General features: G+C 42.3%; 1 protein-coding gene across 1 annotated transcript in view; it reads left to right on the forward strand.

Annotated features, from left to right (window-relative positions):
- Positions 1-17,615: 17,615 nt before the first annotated feature.
- The window catches only part of GRIK4 (glutamate ionotropic receptor kainate type subunit 4), a 689,615-nt gene continuing 684,624 nt past the window's right edge, over positions 17,616-22,606 (forward strand). Inside the window, exon 1 of the mRNA XM_020984853.2 lies at positions 17,616-17,772. The gene's annotated coding sequence lies outside the window, so the exon portion shown is untranslated. The remainder of the gene's footprint in view (positions 17,773-22,606) is intronic.

The raw sequence follows: 22,606 nt of genomic DNA on the forward strand, positions 1-22,606 counted from the left end.
CATAGGATGTTGGAGGACCTGTGGAGAAAACCTTTAAGGACACATTTTTCCCTCTAATGTCAAATGCTTCTTTATAGTTGTCAAATAATAAGCCCAATGGGATTTTGTATTCTCTGCATCTTTTAGTCAATTTTATAACTGAAAATGTGGTCATCTATAGGCTATTGTTTGTGAAAGTCTGTTCCTTTTTCATATTTTCATCAAGGATGTCTTCAATACTTTTTGTAGATTATTTTCGTAAAGACTAGGTAAAGATGAAAAAGATGGTATATGGGAAATTTTTTAAAATAAAGTATGTATATGGCTCAGTAGTTATTAATGTTTTCTCAATTTAAAAAATATAACATCCATGATACTATTGGTATCCTACTCTTTTTCCAGATATCTTGAGAACCAGTCTCTCTGTGTACTCAAAATTATTTTGCCTCTGGTTGAACCCTTCTTTATATGTTTGATCTGGTCTTATTGACTATGATGTCAAAATAACCAAATGTGGTGCATCTACTGTATTGATAGAGAAGATTTTTTTTTGTAATTTTTTTTGCCTTATCCGTAAAAATACCTGGAGAAGGAAATGGCAAACCACTCCAGTGTCTTTGCCAGGAAAGCCCCAAATGGAGTTATGAAGAGTCAGATATGACTAAAATGACTGAACAACATTTTTTTGCCTATTTGCTCTCCTGCTTCCAATTTTATCTTTGAATATTTTCAGAATTATCAGATTTGATTGTTTCTTGCTAAGCTTTCTATAAAGTTTTCACCACTATAGTTTCTAGCTGTTTCATGATGTATTACTACTATTCATACTCTTCCACCATCATCCTCTGTAATATTTTTTAAACAAATGAGTTTATATTCTAAGGCAATGTTGCTTTTTGCTGCTATGTCACTAATTTTGAAAAAGATCATAGGATTATGCCCTCATTTACAATTGAGGAAACTGAAGCCTAGAGAGGTACAGTAATTGAACCAGGATTTAAATTAAAGTCCTTTGACTCCAAATCCAGCACTTTTCCCACTGTTCCGTGCTGTCCAAGGAGATCAATTGTTTGCTAGCCAAGGTGGTTTCTGAGCTCTTTTGGTCTCCTTGTTGTGGTGAATGATTTAAACTTCTACAGGAAATGGTAATAATCTATTTCAATATCTCTTTTATCTATTTTCAGTTTTTCAAGGTTAGTAAGTTTAATAGGTCATATGAGAGTTTTAATTGCATACCATATCTTCTCATTTTTATTTTTAAAATTCAGTATTGATTATGATCTTTGCTTTAAGTCCATGGTCTGACTGTCTACAGTTATATGAAAATAAAATTGCTGGAATAGATGATAGAAATGATAAGCTTTTAAAATCTAAATGGACAAGGATAAAGAGGCTGATCACTTAAAGATTTTCATTCCCAGTTAAGTCAACTTGCCACATATTTCCCTTCTCCTGGAAATGCAAAGTATACCTCTGTGTGTGCTGCTGCTTTTGCATCTCAAGAGCTGCAGGCAGGGTATATGCAAGGATCCAGTAAGTCCTTAGTTAAGCAAGATCTTGAATGAATGTAAAGCATTTATTAAGTGCTTACTATGTGTCCAGCACTAAATAAGTATTGAGAATACAAATACAAAAGAGACAGTCCTTGTGCTCTGGGAAGACAACGTATTTTGGAGAGTGGTAGCCCATCAAGGGAGTTACAATCTGGGAAGTCACAAACATAGTAAACTAAACAATAGGGTAGTACATTGCAGTTCCCTTTCCAGAAGCAAGTGATTCAATTATACTCCAGAGCAAGAGGTGAAATTCAGGTGTCCAATATTTAACAATAAGGAGGTGAAAGACCACCCCTTTCCTAATACTCCTATGCTGTTGGTAAATGAATGCTATAAGGCTCATTTTCCAAAGGCAGAAATGACACTGGAAGGTGCATGAAGTACTAACTAAATTTGAATGTGAGGTTTCCTATACCTGAGCTCAACATAAAAGCACTGATTTTTGGACCTAGGTTCAATTTTACCTGTCGTGCTTACTATCTGTATGACTTTGGGTAAGTCATTTAACCTTTCTGGGCCTTGGTTTCCTCAGTTGTAAAATGAAAGGGTTAGACCAGAAGGCCTTTGAGATCCCTTCTGTCTACAGGCCTGTGAGCTATGATTTCTAAGAACAATGACTTCTGCTTCTTGCTTCAGTAGCATGTAGGGGTTGTGGTGCTGCGTGATACCGAGAAGCGGGAAAGAGACAATTTATTTGGGTTCAATCATCTAGAAGACTTGGCAACCTTTTACAGGCCATTTGTTACATCATGTGTCCTACTCAATCCTATTGTTGAGTGAAGATGTCTCAGTAATCTCTTCTATTGCTTCATAAAATACAGTAATAAAGCTAATAGTTTCCTCCCTCAATAGCTTTGTACCAAGAGCACCTTCCCCTTTCCTCCACCAGCTGGGATTGCAGGACCCACAAATCTCTAGTTACTGTCCAGCAGAATAAAACACCCTATATCTTTCCTCCTGGTTCTTTAACTGGTTTGTGTTTGTTTTCAGATGCTGACTGTGTAAAATGTTTTCCCTGATCAATGTTTTAACCTTCTTTTTGATATTTATTCAGCTCTGCTGAATACACTGCATTAAACTGGGCTCCAAGGATGGGAGAGTAAATCCACATTTCTTTCTGCTCTCTGGAGGCTTCATAATATTTCCCATTATCTGAGGTTATTGTTATACTAGGATATTAATGAGCTTTTTCCCTGCTGGAGTTTTCATTGCTTATTCCCTCCCATACCTAAAAGAACACAGCTTTGAATTAACATAGGAACCAAGTTATAAATTTTTACTTCATTTCCTCTGGTTCTTAATCTTTCTTTTCAGTTTCATACCATTATACATAATTTGATGCTCCCATCTGTCCATTTCTTTTGACCTCAACACTGATTATAAGATTAAACTCTCTGCTCTATCGCTTTGCTTTCCTTGTAAATTATTTCCAGATACTTGTGGTATGCTTTCTTTCTTCACATCTAAGGTATAATTAGCCTAGGGATAGGGGAGAAGGAGGGAAAGGCCAGTACTGACCCAGGTCATTTAGTAGCTACAAACTTTCTTTGCACCAAGACGTTAGATGGGTGAGCGTACAGAACAGCCTGTCACATGTGTTACAAACTATTCTATATCTCCTGTCCTAGGAGAGAGAAAATCACCTACTTAACACGAATCCAGATGTGTGACAACAGCGTGTGTGTGTGTGTGTGTGTGTGTGTGTGTGTGTGTGTGTGCGCGTGTGTGTGTGTGTGTGTGTGCGTGCGTGTGACTTTGCACTTAGCAAGATTCTTTAGAAGTGATTGCACTGAAGGTCGTCTTCTATTTTTATTATCTAACATTCATTAAATGTCAATGTTGTGTTAGGGGTCCTATGCCAAACAGAAAGGATAACATGTTTCTACTCTAGTATGTTTATAGACTGGAATAGTTTTTGAATATAGTTTTGGGATTGGTGACTCAACCCTATGTATTTGTCAGTATCTTATAATTCTAGGCCTTAGGGACAGGGACCTCACTAGCCATCTGTTCTGACCCCCTTGTTTTGTAGATGAGGATGCTAAAGCCTGGCTTGTTCTAGGTCACACAGAGCATAAACTTACAGCTAGAAGGACCTTCCAAGGTAGTTAAGTATCAGAACCAGGATTTATTTCTTTGTCTTAAGGTGGATTTGAATTTCTTTCCCTGAATATCATTTGGGACTTTCCAGATAATTGGTAATAAATGATCTTTGCCTTAATAGTTAATAGCCAGTGTTTATGTAGTGCTTTGTGTATATGCCAGGCATTGTGCTAAGGTACTTTACAACTATTAGCTCATTTGATCCTCATGACAACTCTGCCAAGTAGATGCTAATATGACCCCCATTTTACAGTTGAAGAAACTGAGGCAGATGACTTGCCCAGTGTCACACAGCTAGAAATAATCTGAACCTGAATTTGAACTCTGTTCTTTCAGACTCACTCTTAAGTCCAGCACTTGGGGTGTAGGGAGGGAGGGAGCATGCAAATAGAGAGAGCTAGAATGACCAGAAAATAAATACCATTGAGTTATATAGCCTTTAACCACAAATGAATTCTACCAACATCTGTGTATGTTTCTCTATATAAACATGTATGTTTATATGACCTGTAGCTCATTTTTTAAAAAGAGTTTTATTTAATTAAATGTTTTTCAATTACATCAATTTTTTTTACATTCATTTTCAAAAATTTTGAGTTTCGAATTCTCTCCCTCCCTCCTGCCCTTTGAGAAGATAAGCAAAATGATATCAATACATGTGAAGTCATGCATAACAGATTTTTAAATTAGCTATGTCGCAAAAGAACACACACATATAAACAATAAAAATAAAGTAAAAAAAAGTATACTTCAATCTGTGCTCAGAGTTCATCAGTTCTGTCTCTTGAGGTGGAGAGCATTTTTCATCCAGCTCCATTTATTTAACTTTGCCCTTAATTTTAGGATATTCCCTTGTCAGTTAGGCCTATTATTATTAATATATACATCTGGATTCATGTTAAGTAGGTGATTTTCTCTCTCCTAGGACAGGAGATATAGAATAGTTTGTAACACATGTGACAGGCTGTTCTGTATGCTCACCCATCTAATGTCTTGGTGCAAAGAAAGTTTGTAGCTACTAAATGACCTGGGTCAGTACTGGCCTTTCCCTCCTTCTCCCCTATCCCTAGGCTAATTATACCTTAGATGTGAAGAAAGAAAGCATACCACAATGCGCGTGCAAAGATACATATACATATATGTTCAGATGTGTTTGTGTGTGTATAAGTGTGTGCCTACACACATACATGCATATATACATGCATACATAATTACTGCTTGGATGGAGGAGGCCTTCTGGGAGCAGTTATACCTGCAGCAGCCTCATTACCTGGGGGTAGAGAAAGACCCAGACCCAGAAGGTCATATTGAGGTGTTCCAAAGATGAGTGTATGTCTGCTTGTACCCTTCTTGCAGGGCTATGACCATGTGATTTCTTTATGACTTGGTAAACCCCTGTCCTTAGCTTACGGGGTGTGTGACTTGAAATCCCTAATGCAACTAACACAGCCGGTCTCCAGCAGGCACTGCCTTTTCTGTAAGCAGAGGGATCATTGGCTGTGGCTGATAGCAACTAGATGTGGGGGACGGGGATGGGGGGGGAGGGGAGGGGAGGGGAGGGGGAGAGTAAGGGAGAGGGGAAGAGGGCAGAGTAGGGGGGAGAGGAGAGAAGAGGAGGAATGGAAGGAAGCAGGGAAGGGAAGTGGGGGAGAGGGGAGACGGAGGGGAGGAGGCAACCTCAATTTTTATTTCTTGTGTTACCTAGCTGCTTTGCTTGAAAAATGCTTTCTCTCCAGATAGGGCTTCTGTCTTTCTTTGCCTCAGAGCCCAGACCAACAGTCCTGTTGTTGTTCCGTCGTTTAGTCATGGCTCTATGTGACGCCATGGACTTTGTCCGTGGAGTTTTCTTGGCCAAGATACTGGAGCGGTGGGCCACTTCCTTCTCCAGTGTGACCCCATTTTACAGATGAGGAACTGAGGCAAACAAAAATGAAGTGACTTGCCCAGGGTCAGACAGCTAGTACATGTCTGAGGGTGGATTTGAGTCTTCCTGACTCAAGGACCAGTGCTGTACCCACTACCCCACCTAACTACTTAGAACAATCCTGCCTTGGGTCAAATGAAAAAAAGGACCTGAGATTTTTTTTTAATTTTTATTTTTTTTAGGACTTGTGATTTTAAAAGGAGTGAATATGGATTATAGTTAATGCCATTTACCACATAACCTTTGGTTACTTAACCACACCATATCTTGGTTTCTCCATCTGTAATGGCCCAGGGGCAATACGTTTGTCAAAATGTATAATAATGATGATATAGAGAAGGTGTTAGGTATCTCCATGCTGTGGGAAGAGGAAATTGTTTACTATGGCAACTCCAACTGTCTTTTTGTCCACCGTTTGCACATGTTTACATATGACTTGTTCATTTTGACTTAATGAAGTGATTTGGTTGCCATTGATGGTTGAGAATCAGTGATAATAATATTAGATTGAGGCAACTGAGAGGATTGGAGTTGCCTAGTTAGATAATAATGGTAATAATTGCTAGCATTTCTACAGGGCTTTAAGGTTTCCAAAGTACTTTATACAGGCTGTATTTGATCCTCACAACAACCTTATGAAATAGCTACAATTATGATCCCCATTTTAGAGGTAGGCAGAGGTTAAGTGACTTGCCCAGGGTCACACAGCTAGTAAGTAATTGAGGCAGGATTCAAACTCAGGTCCAGTGATCTATCACTTCGCCACCTAGTTGTTGTACAGGAAAACTCTTTTTCTCTCTACTTAAGGTTCCTACAAATGTGAAACATCTGGCTTTACACAGCTCAGACATAATGCTAGGGCAGCCTTTCTCATTTTACTTTGTGTTGACTTCAGATCTATAGTCAGAGAGAATCTGGGACTCACACCTTGTTCTACTTGTGTGACCTCGGACAAGTCCCTTAACTTTACCTGTCCTTCAGTTTCTTCAGTAAAATGAGCAGCTTAGCCTGGGTGATCTCTCATCCCTCCCACCATAACCCCCAGGCTCTGCTCAATACAACAAAATGCAAAAACACCTACTTCCATCACTAAATAATGAGCCTTCTCATTGATCCCTGTATCCCCAATCTCTTCCCTATTCTAGTTCTTCCTGTACATATTGATATTTCCAAAGTCTGCGTCTGACCATGTTACTCCTTGGCTCATGAAACTGACTCCCTATTGATTCTAGGCTGAATTACAAAGTCCTTTCATTGGCACTTAAGCCTTTTAGAATATGGCCCCTGCCTGGGTTTCTTCTCCATCATTCCCTTTCCTCACTTTCTCATGTTCCCCTTCAGCCAAACTAAATATTCAGTAGTCTCTGTGCACATCTTCCTGACTTATCTTCCTGAATTCAAATCCGGCCTTGGACACTTACTAGCTGTGTGACCCTAGGCGAGTCACTTAACCCTATTTGCTTCAGTTTCCTCATCTGTAAAATGAGCTGGTAAAGGAAATGGCAAACACTCCAGTATCTCTGCCAAGAAAATCCCAAGTGGGATCAAACATGAGTCAGACATGACTGAAAATAATTGAACACAGATTGTGGGGAAAGTAGAGAAGAGGTTAGTGAGAATACTGATTCTGGAGGAAGAAGACTGGATTCCAATCCTGTCTCCGACACTTGACACCTGAATGACCTTGGGCAATTATTACAACCTTCCTTGGTTTCCTTGTGTGTAAGTAGAAGGGTTTGAAGTTAGTTGATCTCCAAGATCTTGTCCTTTTCTAAATCATATGATCCTAATTTTCAGCTGATTAAGCCAGCTAGAATGGAATTCCTCCCAGCATCAATATACTTCTGTTAATCTAATAATAACATTTATGAAGCATTTTTAAGATTTACAAAGTTTTCTTCAAAACCACCTGGTGAGGTTGCAAGTGCAAGTATTTTATACATCCCCATTTTACACACAAGGAAACTGAGGCTCAGAGAGGTTAAATTATTTCTTCAGCATCCTTGGAAGGTCATGAGATTTTAGACTTGGAAGGACCCTTGGAGATCATTTGGGCTTACCCTTTAATTTTACAGATGAGGAAACCGAGGCCAGAGGTATAAACTGACTAGCCCACAGTCACACATGGTAGAGTACAAGATTTGAACTCTCCCAGGCCTCTCCCAGCTCTAAGTCTAGTAGTGCTTTTTCACTGCCCAGGCATTGCCTAGTATGATGTGTAAATGTTCAAAGTAACCACACACTCTTCAAGCTAGGGTGAGGAAGGAATTATTCCCGATAAATAGACAAGCATGCTGAACTTACTCATTTTACTATTAGTGTATTGCAAGCTTTATTCAGAGAGTTCAAATTAAATGCTTCATGTAAATGCTTATTGTTGCTATTAAACATACACATGTATATAACTGGGGTATCCCTTTTTGCAAACTGTCTGCTTAAAACAGACACATACTACAGATATAAAATATTCCTAAACCCTTTTATAATTCATGAGATGATTTTATGCCTGCTTTCAGCTAAGACAGTATTCTGGACAAGTTGTAAATCCCTAAAAAAAACCTTAGGCTGGTAGGAAAAAGTGCCAGCTAGTTTTTGGTGCTCTTATGGAAACTGTTGTATAACAACAGACTCATCTGTTCATTTGCTTAGTGTTTATTAGCACCTACTACCTGCCAGGTATTGTGCTAGACATCAGAAATAGGAATATTATAATGAAAGAATGACTGCCCTCAATGGTCTTCAGTCTATTGGAGGAAAACATAGATAAGTTTATACACTAAATTCAGGCATATGTAGGTTTAGGCAACTATAGGGGGAGGGCAGTGGGGTATTCAGAGGTGGGACTTGAGCTGGCCCAGAGAGAGCTGGGCTTGGAGTCAGGAAGATCTGAATTCAAATCCAGCCTTAGACCTTGATTAGTTTGACCCTTGGCAAGTCACTTAAGCTCTGTCTGCTTCAGTTTCCTCAACTATAAAAATAGGGGTTATAATAGCACCTACCCCCTGGGATTGTTATGAAGATTGTATTGTAGAGAGTCTTTAGGCTGTACATAAATGTTTATTCCCTATTCCTCCCTTGATGGAAGCTAGAGATTTTAAGAGGTAGTTTAATTCTGACATTTTTGTTGTTCAGTTTTCAGTCCTGTCTGACTCTTCATAACTCATTTGGGATTTTCTTTGCAAAGATACTGGAGTGGTTTGTCATTTCCCTCTCCAGCTCATTTTACAGATGAGGAACTGAGGCAAACTGAGTTAAGTGACTTGCCCAGGATCACACAGCTAGTAAGTGTCTGAGGCTGGATTTGAACTCAGGAAGATGAGTGCTTGGCACTCTTATCTACTATGGTACCTAGGTGCCCTGGCATGGGGCACAGCATATGCAAAGATACAGAGGCAGAGAGAATGTTGTGTGTGGGGAAGAGCAAGTTTTCAGTTTGACTGAAAATAGAATGTGTGAGTTGGAGTAATGGGAAATCAGTCTGGAAAAGTAATTGGAGCCAGATTGTGAAGCTTTAAATCCCAAAACAATAGTTGCAATAGGGAGCCACTGAACCTTAATGAGCAAGAAAGAAAGACGATCAGATCTGGGCTTTAGGAGGATCAATTTGGTATTTGTGAGGAAGATGAATTGGATAGGGTCATCGTGGTTATGGCTTGCTTCCAGGTAAACAAAGCCACTTTGAAGGTGAGTGGCTTCATCACCACCCCAGTGACCACCATGGCTTTCTGTTTTGTTAGATTCTCTTCATTGTTACTAAATTTGTCTTAGTGAAGTGGGAAGGCGGGGGGGGGGGGGGGGGGGGGGGGGGGGGGGGGCGATGTCTCTGTTTCAGCTTCTGTTTCTCTTGCTTAATTAAAAAAAAGTGATTCCCCTCACCTTTTTTTTTTTAAATCAAAATAATTTATGCAGGTAGGTAGTATGGCTTAGTTGAAAATGCAGTGAATTTGAAATGAGATTTGAGTTCCAAGTTCCAGTTTTGTCGTTTAATTACTAAGTAACCACAGGCACATCACTCAGTCTGTTTTCTCTATCTGTAAGGCAGTGATCTGGATCATTATCTATAATGATCCAGACTTAGTTGCAAGGTTCAAATGAGATAATAGATGCTGAACATAATTTGAAAAGTACAAAAAAAAAAAAAGAGAAATAGAAGTGAATATGCATGTTTGTTACAAGGACTTTTTGGTTGTTTTTTGTTTTTTTTCAGTGGGAGAGTGGGAAGGAGGGTGAAGGAGAATAGAAAAGAAAGAAAGGAAGGAAGGAAGGAAAAAAGAAAGAAATAGTCATTAAGGTATATATTTGCTTTAAATACAAAGAAAAGAATAGAAAAAAGGCTAAAAAGAGAGGCAGACAAGCAGGACTGGCTTTGAAAGCTACAGATTGAACTTGCATACTTGAAAAGAAAACTAAGCTGTATGGAATAGATCTACATTTTCATGTACCATCCTTTTTTCCTGTTCTATGGATAGGAAATGTCCATTTTACTTGGTGTTTTCTAAGTTTAGGATTAACAAAAACAACAACAACAAAGAAAAAAATGAAAAAGAGAAGTCTAACTTGGTGCTATTAAAAAGGAAATAAAAACAATAATAATAAATTTAGAAATGGCCCCCAGGGAGTGGCCAAGTGGACTTTACAAGGTTGAATCTCTTGTCTCCTCTTCCAGGTCAGGACCTGTTGGAGAATCCGACTGTCATTGCTCCTGAGGCAAATTCAGTTGAGGGCTGGCAGTAGAGCATGGGAGATAGTCCTACTGCTTGCAGGTGGGAAGAGTCATGAAAGTGGCACCAAAAGAAGGATCTTAGGACAGATTGAGGCTTAGGGATAATTTTCCCACCTGCTACTGGAGGACTAGGAAGCCAGGCCTCAGGACAAGTGCAGGCAGGATGCCCCCACAAGATGGCTACAGATGGCAAAGCCCTGTTCCCCCACCTTTGGCTACTAAGTAAAACTGTAGGATTCAATCTAAGAATTCACTGCATGTTCTCCTCCCATCCTTCCTCTGTATATGGGGAGAAGTCAGGGCACATGGATGGGATTGAGGACCCATCAGACAAAGTAACAGAAGTTGCAGCATGAAGAAATAAGCTCTGTCCTGATCAATGCGGATATGTATTTTCAATTTAATTCCACTGTGACCATCACTCTATGCACAGAATAATAAGAAGGAGATAAGAAAATGTTAGAGGAAGGAGTAGCAGAATAATAAAACTGTATTTTTCAAATGGGAGCGGGAGAGGGCTGGGATTCATTTAAGTTAGACTTGGTCTTTCTAACTGAGTTGGATTGAACAGTATGGAAGTCTATGACCAGGCACCCCTGTATCTATGCACAAATTCATCAGTCAGTCAACAAACATTTACTAAACACCTGCTATGTGCCAGGCACTGTGCTAAGAGCTGAGGATGTATATATATATATATATATATATAAAGGTAAATGACAATCCTTGGTCTTAAGGAACACTGAGTTTAATGGGGGAGCCAACATGCAAACCACTATGTATACAAACAATATATACAGGATAAATTGGAAGTGATCTGCAGAGGGAAGGAACCATATTTGTTCTTTACTAACACTGAGAAGCTGGTCCAGAACATCCCGACTTTTGGCCAGAAACTGCTACTTATGCCATGATAACATCAGCTAAAAGTTTTGGTTTCCTTTGGGACCTTGGGACATAAGTTGAAATAAAGAAAAGAAATTATTTTTACAACTTTAATTCTGCCTCTATACTGGCTCCAGGAGATTAATCCCTTAGGAACGAATCATTTATCTCCTAAGCGGGTCCTAAGAGCAAGACATTGAAGGGATTATTTTTATTTTTAGAGATTTCCGTGAGGTTCTCTAGGGTTTGACTGACTGTATATATACTGGTATAAGATACAAAAAGCACCAGGTTATCAGTCTCTTCTAAAACCTCTGTGCTTCTTACAGCTCTGACTCCCTGAGTTTGCCAGACAGAATGGAACAAATGAACATCCCTATATATTTGCTGAGTCCAAGCAGAAGGAAGAAGAAGCTTGATTTACCAGCTAACAGCAGCCAGGTAATGCAGTGGATAGAGCACAGGCCTAGAGAAAGACTAGAATTCAAATCAAGCTTCAGATACTTAGCTGTGTGATCCTGGGCAAGTCACTTAACCTCTGTCTGTCTCACTTTCTTTCGTGTGTGTGTGTGTGTGTGTGTGTGTGTGTGTGTGTGTGTAGGGGGGGCAATTGGGGTTAAGTGACTTGCCCAGAGTTACACAGCTAGTAAATGTTATGTGTCTGAGGTCAAATTTGACCTCAGGTCCTCCTGACTCCAGGGCTGGTGCTCTATCCACTGCACCACCTAGCTGCCCCCAGTCTCACTTTCCTTAACTGTAAAATGGGGATAATAAAGCATCTATCTCTCAAGGCTGGTATGAAGATCAAATGAGATATTTGTAAAATGCTTATCATGGTGCCTGACACATAGTAGGTAATTAATAAATACTTGTTTCCTTTCATGAGTGTCTCCTTTTTCTTCCCTTTCCCCCAATTATCTTTCATATTACATCCACAATAAGGCAGAGGGAGAATAAGATAAGGATTATTTTGTGCCTCAGTTCTCCCATTTCCATGATGGAAATGTTAGAGTGTGTGTGTGTGTGTGTGTGTGTGTGTGTGTGTGTGTGTGTGTATCCAGACTAGAACGTGGAAAAGGGATGGAAGGGGTGTGGGTGGAGATGGGGGATAAAGAAAGAGATGAAAGGTATTTATTTACTTTTCATTTTAAGGTATGGTATTCTGCTCTCTGGGTACAAAGGAGGCAGACACAATGACAGAAGTGCTAGGAACTTTAATAGGTCACTGGATCAGTGATCGCATCAATGTGGGAATTCTCTCCAACAATGTACAGTACAACCCAGCCATGCCTGCAGTTTAGGAAGGGAACTCAGGGACTCATGGGACCATCCCCTGACTAGTCTGTATCCAATAGACAGTGTTCTTGCTTGATTGTAAATATATCTAGATCCCAACCAGTGCAGTGAAAGATTACCACCAGGCTGTGTGGAAGACAGAGACTCTGCCACGTCCAACACCATAGCACAGTTTTTTAAAAATAGTATTTTAGTTTTTCCAATTACATGTAAAGACAATTTTAAACATTCATTTAAAAAAATTTGAGTTCCAGATTTTCTCCTTCCCCTCTCATTTCCCCCAAATGGTAAGCATTTTGATATAGGTTTTATTTATATATATATATATATATATATATATATATATATATATATATATATATATATATATATATATATATATATGCATGTGTATATATGTGTGTGTGTGTGTATATACACATATATATGTATGTGTGTGTGTATATATGTATATATGTAATTATGTAAAGCATGTTTCCATAATCCTCATGTGAAAGAAGAAACAGACCAAAAGAAAAAAAAACACAAAAAGAAAGTGAAAATAGTATGCTTCAGTCTGCATTCAGACTACATCAGCTCTTCCTCTGAATCTGGATAGCATTTTCCATCATGAGTCCTTTGGAACTCTCTTGGATCATTGTATTGCTGAGAAGAGCTAAGTTATCATAGTTGATCATTGTACAATGTTGCTATTATTCTGTATAATGTTCTCTTGGCTCTGCCCATTTCACTTTGCATCAATTTATATAAGTCTTTCCAGGTTTTTCTGAAATCCCATATTACACAATTCTAGGCTCTACTGATCAGCCTACTACTCTAATCTTTCCCCTATAGCAGGAGTTCTTAACGTGTGTGTGTGTGAGTGTGCATATATGTGTGTGTGTAAAATGGACTCCAGCATTCTGGTGAAGCCTATGAGCCATTCCTTATAATAATATTTTTAATGTATAAGATAAAATATACATAAGATTACAAAGAAAGCCAATTATATTGAAATATGATCACCAATATATTTTTTAAGTTCACTGATGCCAGTAATGTGGAGATATGTTTTGTACGACTTCATATGTATAATGGGTATCAAATTTCTTGCCTTCTCAGTAGATAGGGGAAGGGTGGGAGGGAGGGAGAGAATTCAGAACAAAAACTAAAAATTAAAAAAAAATTAAAATAAGTTTCACAATACAAGTTCATTGATGCCAGGTTAAGAAACCTTATCCTAGAGGCTGTAGATTCCAGAAATGAGTTGGTGTTCCCTTCTTTCCCCTTCCTTTGAGGGATCCTGGGGGAGGGGAAAACAAGTAAGTTTGGCTAGAATGAAATTTTTGATTGACCAGTAGCAATGGCAGTAAGGAAAGTGCAGAAGCATCAAGAGTGTCCAGAAGAGATGAACAGTTATCAGAAAGGCTGGAAGGTCTAGGAGTGGAGATGGCAGACAGTGAAAGGGCAGTGCCATTATGCCATGTACCTCGAGGGAAGGCCAGGTGCCATGGCAGACTTCACATGAGCCAAGCTTCCAGCTACGTTACCTTCTGTGAGGATCACCCAATAAATGTATCATTCTGCTTCCAGATGTCCTGGGTAAAAAGTCAAGCCCTACCTAAGGTGGGGCAGAACACAGGACACATTTTTCTCTCCAGAACCTGAAAGCAGTGCCCCTCACTACAAAAGCCCCCTTCTTCTCTCCTCCGTGTGGTCTTACTAGTCTTCAAGATCTCTTTGAAAAGAGGGACAGGGATCTTAGAAGTCACCCAGTCTAACCTCCTTATTTTGTTGGTGAAGAAACTGGAACTCAAAGATATGAGGTGACTTTTCCATAGCCTCACAGTGAGTCACTGGCAGAGCTGGGACTAGAACTCAGGTTTTCTGATATTGATTCAGTGCAGCAAGCAGTTTTTAAGTATCTACTATGTGAAAGGTACTATGGTAGAGCCTATACATATATACACACATATCTATACATATGTATACATATTTACACACACACATATATACATATACATACACACAAGAGCCTCTGCACTCAAGGAGTTTACCATTTTCGGACCACTGCCTTCTGTCCATTTTGCTTTATGGGGAAATGAATTCAATTATATTCAACAAACACCAAACACCTCCTATGCACGAGGGATTGCATAAAGTGTTGAAGGGATTGACAAAATGAGTGAGTTCTGCCCCAGAGAAATCTGACTCATTTATCTAAGGTCACCACAGAGGAATAATTGAATGGTTGAGAGATACAGTGAGAAAAGTTCCCTTTTTGGAGTCAGGGGAGCTGGGTTGGTTGGAATCTTGGCTTTGTCATTTACTACCTGTATGACCTCGGGCAAGTCACTTCCCCCCCAGGTCTCAGTTTCCTAGCCTGTAAAACAGAAGAGATTAGACTAATTTGCCTCTATGGTCCCTTTCAGTTCTAACTCTGCTCCTAAAAGCCAGGGTTCCTGATTCGCAGTTCTGGGTTTAGACTGACAGCTTATTATTGTGGGAAGAGCATAAGACTAAGAATCAGAGGGCTCCTCTTTAAAAATCCAGCCCAACTACCTATGTGACAGAAGGTGAATCATTTTACCTATTTGACCCTCTATTTTTGAATCTATAAAATGGTGTGATAATAGCTGTATATAACAATAGCCAGCATTTATGCAGCACTTTAAGGTTTACAAAGCACTTTACAAGTATCTCATTTTGATGACAACCCCGGGGAGGTAGGTGCTATTTCTCTTCCCATTTTACAGATGAGAAAGCTTGGGCAGAGAGCATTAAGTGACTCAGAAGCCTGATCTGAACTTAGGTTTTCCTTATTCCAGCCTGAGTTCTCTATCTCCAATGCCACTTAACTGCTTCTACTATCTGCCTCTACTGTTTACCTCCTTGGCTCCTGGGAAATTCCTTTCCTTCCCGAGGCGGTATTTGTAGAGATAAAGGAAATCGAGAACAGACCCAAGCTATCCTTCCTTAGTGACTGTGGGATCCAGACCTCTCCCCAAGGAATCATACCCAAGTTCAAGATGTAGACTCATGGAACATTATGTATCAGAATGGAAAAAGTTCCTAGAATTTCATCCATCAAGCTGGGTAGGAGGGGGAGGAGAAGTTTGGTTCACTTCAGGAGATATGGGCGGGGGAGGGGAGGGGGGAAGCAGGGACACAAACCCTCTTCCTGCTCCCTCTCTCCTCCCTTCTTTTCCTTTGCTTCCTCCTTACCTATCTATGCTTCGATGATGAAGCCAGCCAGGGATCAAACCTGGAATCTTCTGATTCTTCCTGTAGTCAGATGCGTTCTCCATTGTGCCACTGGCCCTAATAAATTTTTTTTTGACTGGGTAAAGAGGCCATTTTCTGCCTTATTACTTATTAAGCCTTAATCACTGAATGTGCGTTGCCCTGAGTCAAACTGTGATCTGTTAAAGACCTTAGCATGAAAAGGCCAAGGTCTCCCACTGCATCCAGGCCATCTCCAGTCATACTGATCTATATCTTGCCACTCTCTCTCACTTAAATCCAATTCACCTGCATCTCATGGCATCACCTACTTGATGTCACAGTCCTCATGGAGAACGAAGCACAAACAATAACAAGAATGACAGTTCTGTGCTTTCCTCTGTTCAGATCACCTCTGTAGGATAGCGTGTCAGTGCTGGGCACCATATTTTAGAAAAGATATAGACAAGTTGAAGCATACCAGAAAAATAATTAGGATGGTGAAAGGACTGAAGAACAGGCCATATATGAGGACTGGTTGAAGGAACTGGGTAGGATGTTTAGCCTGAAAAGAGTCCTCTTCGAGGACGAAGGATAAATAACAACACTTAACTACAAATGCTTCCATTCTTAGTTCTTTCCAACTCATCACCATCTCTCTGGAAACACTTTTTCCTTACTCTCTTTTCCTAAAATTCAATCTCCTTTCTGTCCTCTGCCCCATCAGGGTCCTTTCCTTCCCGCTGTGCACTCTCTGTCCACCAGGGGGAGCCCTTCGCCCATAGAAGAGTGCCCCATTCTAAATCCTCATGGCCCGGTGGCCCAGGGTCTATTTTGGCCTGCCTTTCTTTACCCTGTGCGGCAGAGGAGACTGTTTGCCCTCTTCTCTGCCGAAGTTCCTAACGCGTGGCTTTCGTGCTTTGGCGCTGAGTGCAGCAGCTCAGTCATCCCCCTGGTTGCGGGAGGGCCAGCTCTGCCCCTGGGTCGCCCTGTTCCTGCGCGGCTCCCTGCACACCTGACATTCCCGGGGCCCCTCATCCTTCCTCAACATCCTCCCGGCCGACCCGCTTTCGCACCCCACTGTTTTCCCCAAGCGCCCACCCTTTCTCTCAGCTTTCCCCCCTCTCCTGCTCTCTGTGCTGCCACAGGTGTGGCACCTTCTCAGCCTGCCAGACTCTTACTCTTTTTCCCTCCTTTGGTATTTAGTCCCTTACACACACACACACATTACACAATTATCCTTTACATCCCTTTTTCGCACGCCCTCTTTACACCACACACATAGACTTTACATACACACCCCTTACACGTGTCCTTTACACACATGCCTTTTACACACATACCCCTTCCATATACACACACCCTGTACACCACACCACAAATACCCCTTACACACACATCATTTCTATGCACACCCCTTACGCGTGCCCTTTATACACACCCCTTTTACACCTACACCATATATACACAGCCCCCTTTACACCTACACCACACACACCCTTTACACATATCCCTTACATGCATGCTCTTTACACATATGCCTTTTATACACAAACCCTTTACACACACACGTACACACACCCTGTACTCCACACTAACCAATCCCTTACACACCCCTTTTACACTCACACCATATATACACACCCCCCTTACACCCTACAACACACCCCTTACACACTCACACACTCTATATACACCCCTCTTACACATGCCTTTTACACACACACCTATCCTTTACACACACACACCGTACACACACATAGAGCGCTTTTGTTCCCCGGGGCCCCAATGGTACGCCGGCCCGCCGTTGAGGCCGGACGCCCCGCTGCAGTTCCCCCAGCTGCCCACCGGGTGTCGCCCCACGCCTCCCCGGGCCCTCTCTCTCCTCCCTCCCTCTCTGGCTCCCCAGCTCTCTTGCTCGCTCGCTCTCTCGCTCGCTGGGGCCGGACACAGACTGCCTTCAGCTGCCGGCGGATCGGGCTGGAGCCGCGGCGGCGGCTGCTGCGGAAGAAGGGGGGGGAGGGAGGAGGAAAACAACAGCCCAGCAGCCGGGTGACCCGCGGCGCGGCCCCTAGCCCAGCCCCCCGGAGTTGGGACCAGCTCAGGTAGGGCAGCCGCCCCCGCGCCCCAGCCCCGGACCTTCCCCGCCCGCTCCAGCGAGGCTCCCCGAGTCCCACCTGTGCGGGGTATCCCGACCCGCGCCCTCCTGCCTCGCCCCCCCACTTCTGCCCGCCCGCATCCTTTCCTCCGCTCCTTCCTGCCCCGTCTCCCTGCATCTCCATCCCATCTTCTTCTCCCTGGCATCCCGTCCCCTGCATCCTTTCTCCGCTCTTGCCCCCGAAGCCCCAACCCCTGCGTCTTTATCTTCTGCTCTTGGCCCCCCATCCCTCCGCACCCTCAGTCCCTACCCTCCGACTCCCTTTCCGCCCCCATCTCCTGCAGCCTTATTTCCAGTTTTCAGAACCCTCTTCATCCAGTCCTGTTCCCCAGCCCTCTATGTCCCCATCTATCCTGCCTCACCCCCCAAAACTCCTTATCTTGCTGCTGTCCCCTTCCACCCGATTATGGGCCCCCTTTCCCAATTCCTGCCTTCTTTCTTTCTGTCTCCCAACACGGGCTCTTCTCTCATACCTCATCTGCCTCTGCTTCTCTGATCTGGATCTATCCCCCTTTCTTATTTCCTCCATTTCAGCCCAATAACCCAGTACCCCCATTAAGTCTCCCTTTCTGTACTATATGCTTCTCCTCCCTCTCCCTTTCTCTTCTCCCCCCTCCCCCTTTCTGGACTCCATCCACCAATCTTTCATTCCCCCCCACTACCTTGTGCATCCCTGGGGGAGTCCAGCATCCTACTAGCACTGACCTCCCTTAGATCAATTGCGCCCCCTCTCCGTCCTATCCCCAGTTTACCAGAACCCAAAATCTGGAATGAGAAGTGAGGGAGAAACTCCAGAAACCTGCAGTGGTGTGTGTGTGTATGTGTGTGAGTGTGTGTGTGTGTGTGTGTGTGTGTGTGTGTGTGTAAGGAGGGGGGGTTGCTGATTGAGATTCACTCCAGTGAGGCACAGACAGTGCTGTAAAGCTGGAATTGGTTCAGGCCTGGGGAGACAGAGAGGGGTGTGTGTGTGTGTGTGTGTGTGTGTTCTGGTGGGGGAGGTGAGATGGGAGGTGGGGATCTGGGAGGAAGAGAATTTCTTGCTGGGGTTGGGGTTTCAAAACACTTGAAATGCTTATGTCTCCTCTGGATCCCTGAGAGCTTAAGGCAGAAGGGGAGGAGTTGGGGAGGAGAGGGGAAAAGAGTTGACCAAGGTGCCTGAGGTTTGGGTAGAGAGGGAGGGCAAGAGCAGAGTTGTCTGGTTCCCTCTGACTGGCAGTGGCTAAAGTCATGTAGGCTAAGATTTCTCCTCTCCGGACCTCTGGCTGTAGAGATCTTGGCATCTGTACTGAACGCTGCCATCTTCCTCCCAGTGCCTGCTGTCTGGTTGCCACACTGGTGCTACCTCTCTGTCTCCCTCCAGTGGATCTCCCGAGCATGTGTTTGAGTGGCTTAGATTGTTTAGAAGGGGGAGTGGGATGCTGTGCTAGCTCTATCCTTGGGGGCTGGGGACACCTGTGCCCCCTGGTGTTTTAAAAATGAATGGAATGGGACTTTTTCCTCTTTCCCAAACACCTGCCTCAGCCTTAGCAAAGGAGACCGTTTCCTAGTAGAAGCAAAGAGAGAAAGCTTCATGCTACCTGTGGGTAATATTTGGGTGATAGAAACACCTCCTTCCATACATGGCAAAGGTTAGATTAGCTTCACCTGGGAAAGAAGCTGTCCTTCTGCCAGCAGACACCATGCAGTGCTAAGGGAGACATGAGCCTTATCCTAGGGACCTTGTGGTGTGTATGGTGGGAAGCAGGGTGGAGTTGACTTCTCTAGTCTCACAATTAGGAGGGGACTACAGGGGTCTTCCAGGCCAGCATCACCATGTTAGCTCTCTTTTCTGAAGTTGTAGTTCATTCCTCATAATTAATCAGGCTTTTTTAATTTTCTCTCACTGGCTGGATGTGTTCCTCAAGGTCATGACCCTTTGGAGAATTAATCTAAAATGCACACATTACAGTGGCTGGGTTTGTTTAATTTTTTCCCTTTTATTCCATTTCTGTTGATCAAGCCTTCCACTGGGAGCCAAAGCCTCAGCTCTCCCATCAGCCTTCTCTAAGATCTCCTCTTCCTTTCAGTTCTACCCCCCCCCAGCCAGTCCTACTGGTTTCCTAAAGCCCCTATGCCTGCTGTCCCACTAAGATGATGAGTGGTGGGGTTACCCATCTGTCTGCTGTTGGCTGCCTCAGGGGACCAGTCCAGACCAGGAGATAGGCCTCCAAACCCTCTATGGGGTGGGAGACAATGGTGATGCCAGTGGGAGTGGGGTGAAGGTTGGGAAAAGCTTTGATTTTCATGTCCCTTGAACTCTTTCACAGACCAGTATTGGCTCTTTGTTTTTGTTTCTCAGTTTGACAGAGAGGGAGAGAGACAGAGACAGAGATACAGACAGAGACAGAGAGACAGAAAGACAGTCACAGGGAGAGTGAGACACACAGAAATAGAGACATACAGAAAGATATATAGAGTGGAGAGAGAGAGAGGGAAAGGGAAAAGGGTGGAGGTGTTGCTCTCTTAATGATTTAGAAAAAGGAGAGAACTTTTGTTTAAAAAGAGAGAAACTGAGAGAGGACCGTGAACATGGGAGCAGTGGGGCTGAGTATAAGTGAAGCCTTTGAGGGATATTAAGAAGAGAACCCTTGATAGCTAGAAGGGACAGTCCCCAAAAAAACCCTTACACATTGTAAAATAATGTTGGCCAACTCAGGTTGCAACCCATTGCAGAAAAAGTTGGAAGTTATGGCAGGGAGATAGAAGGGTGTGTTTGGATGTGTTTGGCACCACCTAGGAGAGGAGGGAGCTAGGGGCAATTAGGTGATGCAGTGGATAGAATGCTGGCTTGCAGTCAGGATGACTTGAGTTCAAATGTGACCTCAGACCCTAAGTAGTGGTATATCCCAAGTCACTTAACCTCTGTTTGCCTCAGTTTCCTTAACTGTGAAATGGGCATAAGAGTAGTACCATATCTCCTAGGGTTATTGTGAGGATCTAATGAGATATTTGTAAAACACTTAGCAAAATGCCTGGCATATACATAGTAGGGATTATATAAATGCTTATATCCCCACCCCCACCCCCAATAAAACAAAATGGTTATGAGGCCGGAGGAGTAAATTGTGGTTAATGTGTTTGGTAGAGAATCTCTTCCTATTTCTGCATAACAATACCATACCATTTGTATAACACCTTTCTGAAAGCTTTCAAATATATTATTTCATTTGTTCTTTACCGCAAACCTATGACAGTAGTCAGTGTAGCTTTTAATTATTCCTGTTTTTTAGATGAGGAAACTGAGGCCCAAGCCCAAGCTCATACAGTAATGTGGTAGAGCTGAGTGTCACAGAAATGCAGGATCTCAGAGTTTAAAGCCATCTTCGGGGCCATTCTTACCCTCTTGGACCTGAACTCAAACCCAGGCTTTCAGACCCTTCAAGTGCAGGGCGTTTCTCAGGGCCCCGCCTCCCCATTCTGGTCCCTAGATCTCTTAGAGCTAAATTGCCCGCTCCTCTGCTCTACACTTGACATGTTCATTCACTTCACTAGCCACCCTCTTATCTCCTTTAAAACCTGGCTCAAAACTTAACTTTTTTCACAGTTGCCAAGCATTCTGACCAATCTATCTACCTTTACTATTCCTTGTATTTGTATCTCTTTACGTGCTCAAAACTGCCTTATTGACATATATAGATATAGATAGATGTGTGTCACCCTACTTTTGAATGCTTAAATTTTTAGAAAGTTTTTTCTTAGCTAAGGTCTGTCTGCCTATCTAGTCTGTCTGTCTCTCTATCTATGTATCATCTCCAATTCAATCCAAATGCATTTACTGAGTGTCTAACATGTTCAAGGCACATCCTGCCTTCAAACTCCTTCTTTTATTTCTAGGCTGGTTCTCTTTGTCTCATTCAATGGCACCACTACCATACCCGGGTCACCCTGGCTGATAAACTTGGAAGCATCTTTGACATCTTCGTTACTATCAACAAGTCCTGACAGTTCCTTTTTTAGGATCTTTAGAATCTCTGCATTCCCACAACTACCACATCCAGTTCAGGCCCTGGCTAGATTACTGCAGTAGTTTCCTCACTGACTCCTTGCCTCCAGACTCTCTTCCAGGTCACCCCACACCACGGCCAGATTAATTTTCCTAAAACATTGCTTTTGACAAATTGTTCTCCTGCACAAAAATCTTCAGTGCTTCCTCATTGCCTGCGGGATGAACTGTTAACTCTGGCCTTCAAGACCACTCCAGTCCCTAACCTTCTGAATTCATCACCCACTTGTTCCCTTTGTGAGTCAGACTGGCCTTCTCACTGCCTCCTTGAAATGCTTTGTGCTGTTACAGAGTATCACAGAAGCTCAGTAGGTAGGGACCTCCAATATGGACTCAAGTTGGACTCCCTTCTATGTTACATCCCCAACAAGCCAGTCTTTACTTCAGACCTGCACGACGTGGCAGTAGGTAGAGGCCAAGATTAAGATAGGCTAAAGTGGCTCACTTTCCAAGTAAAGGTAAAATTAATGATTAAACTAGTTTGTAAATATATATATAAAAGGAAAATTTCAATTAATATCAATTAATTATACTTATTACTTAAGATTTTTATTTATCATGAAATCACATTAATGTTTAAAAAATTACTTTGCTGAGCAGTACAAGTTTTAATACATTTTTCGGGTTTTCTTACCATTTACATTTAGTAACAACTGAAAACAGCAAAAAGATACAACTCTTGCTCCTCTCAGACTAGAGATAGACCGAGGATGGTTGGTTGCTGCAGGTCACGTGACAA

Source organism: Phascolarctos cinereus, unplaced genomic scaffold (assembly GCF_003287225.1).
Source record: "Phascolarctos cinereus isolate Bilbo 61053 unplaced genomic scaffold, phaCin_HiC Scaffold_726;HRSCAF=1367, whole genome shotgun sequence".
NCBI lineage: Eukaryota > Metazoa > Chordata > Mammalia > Diprotodontia > Phascolarctidae > Phascolarctos > Phascolarctos cinereus.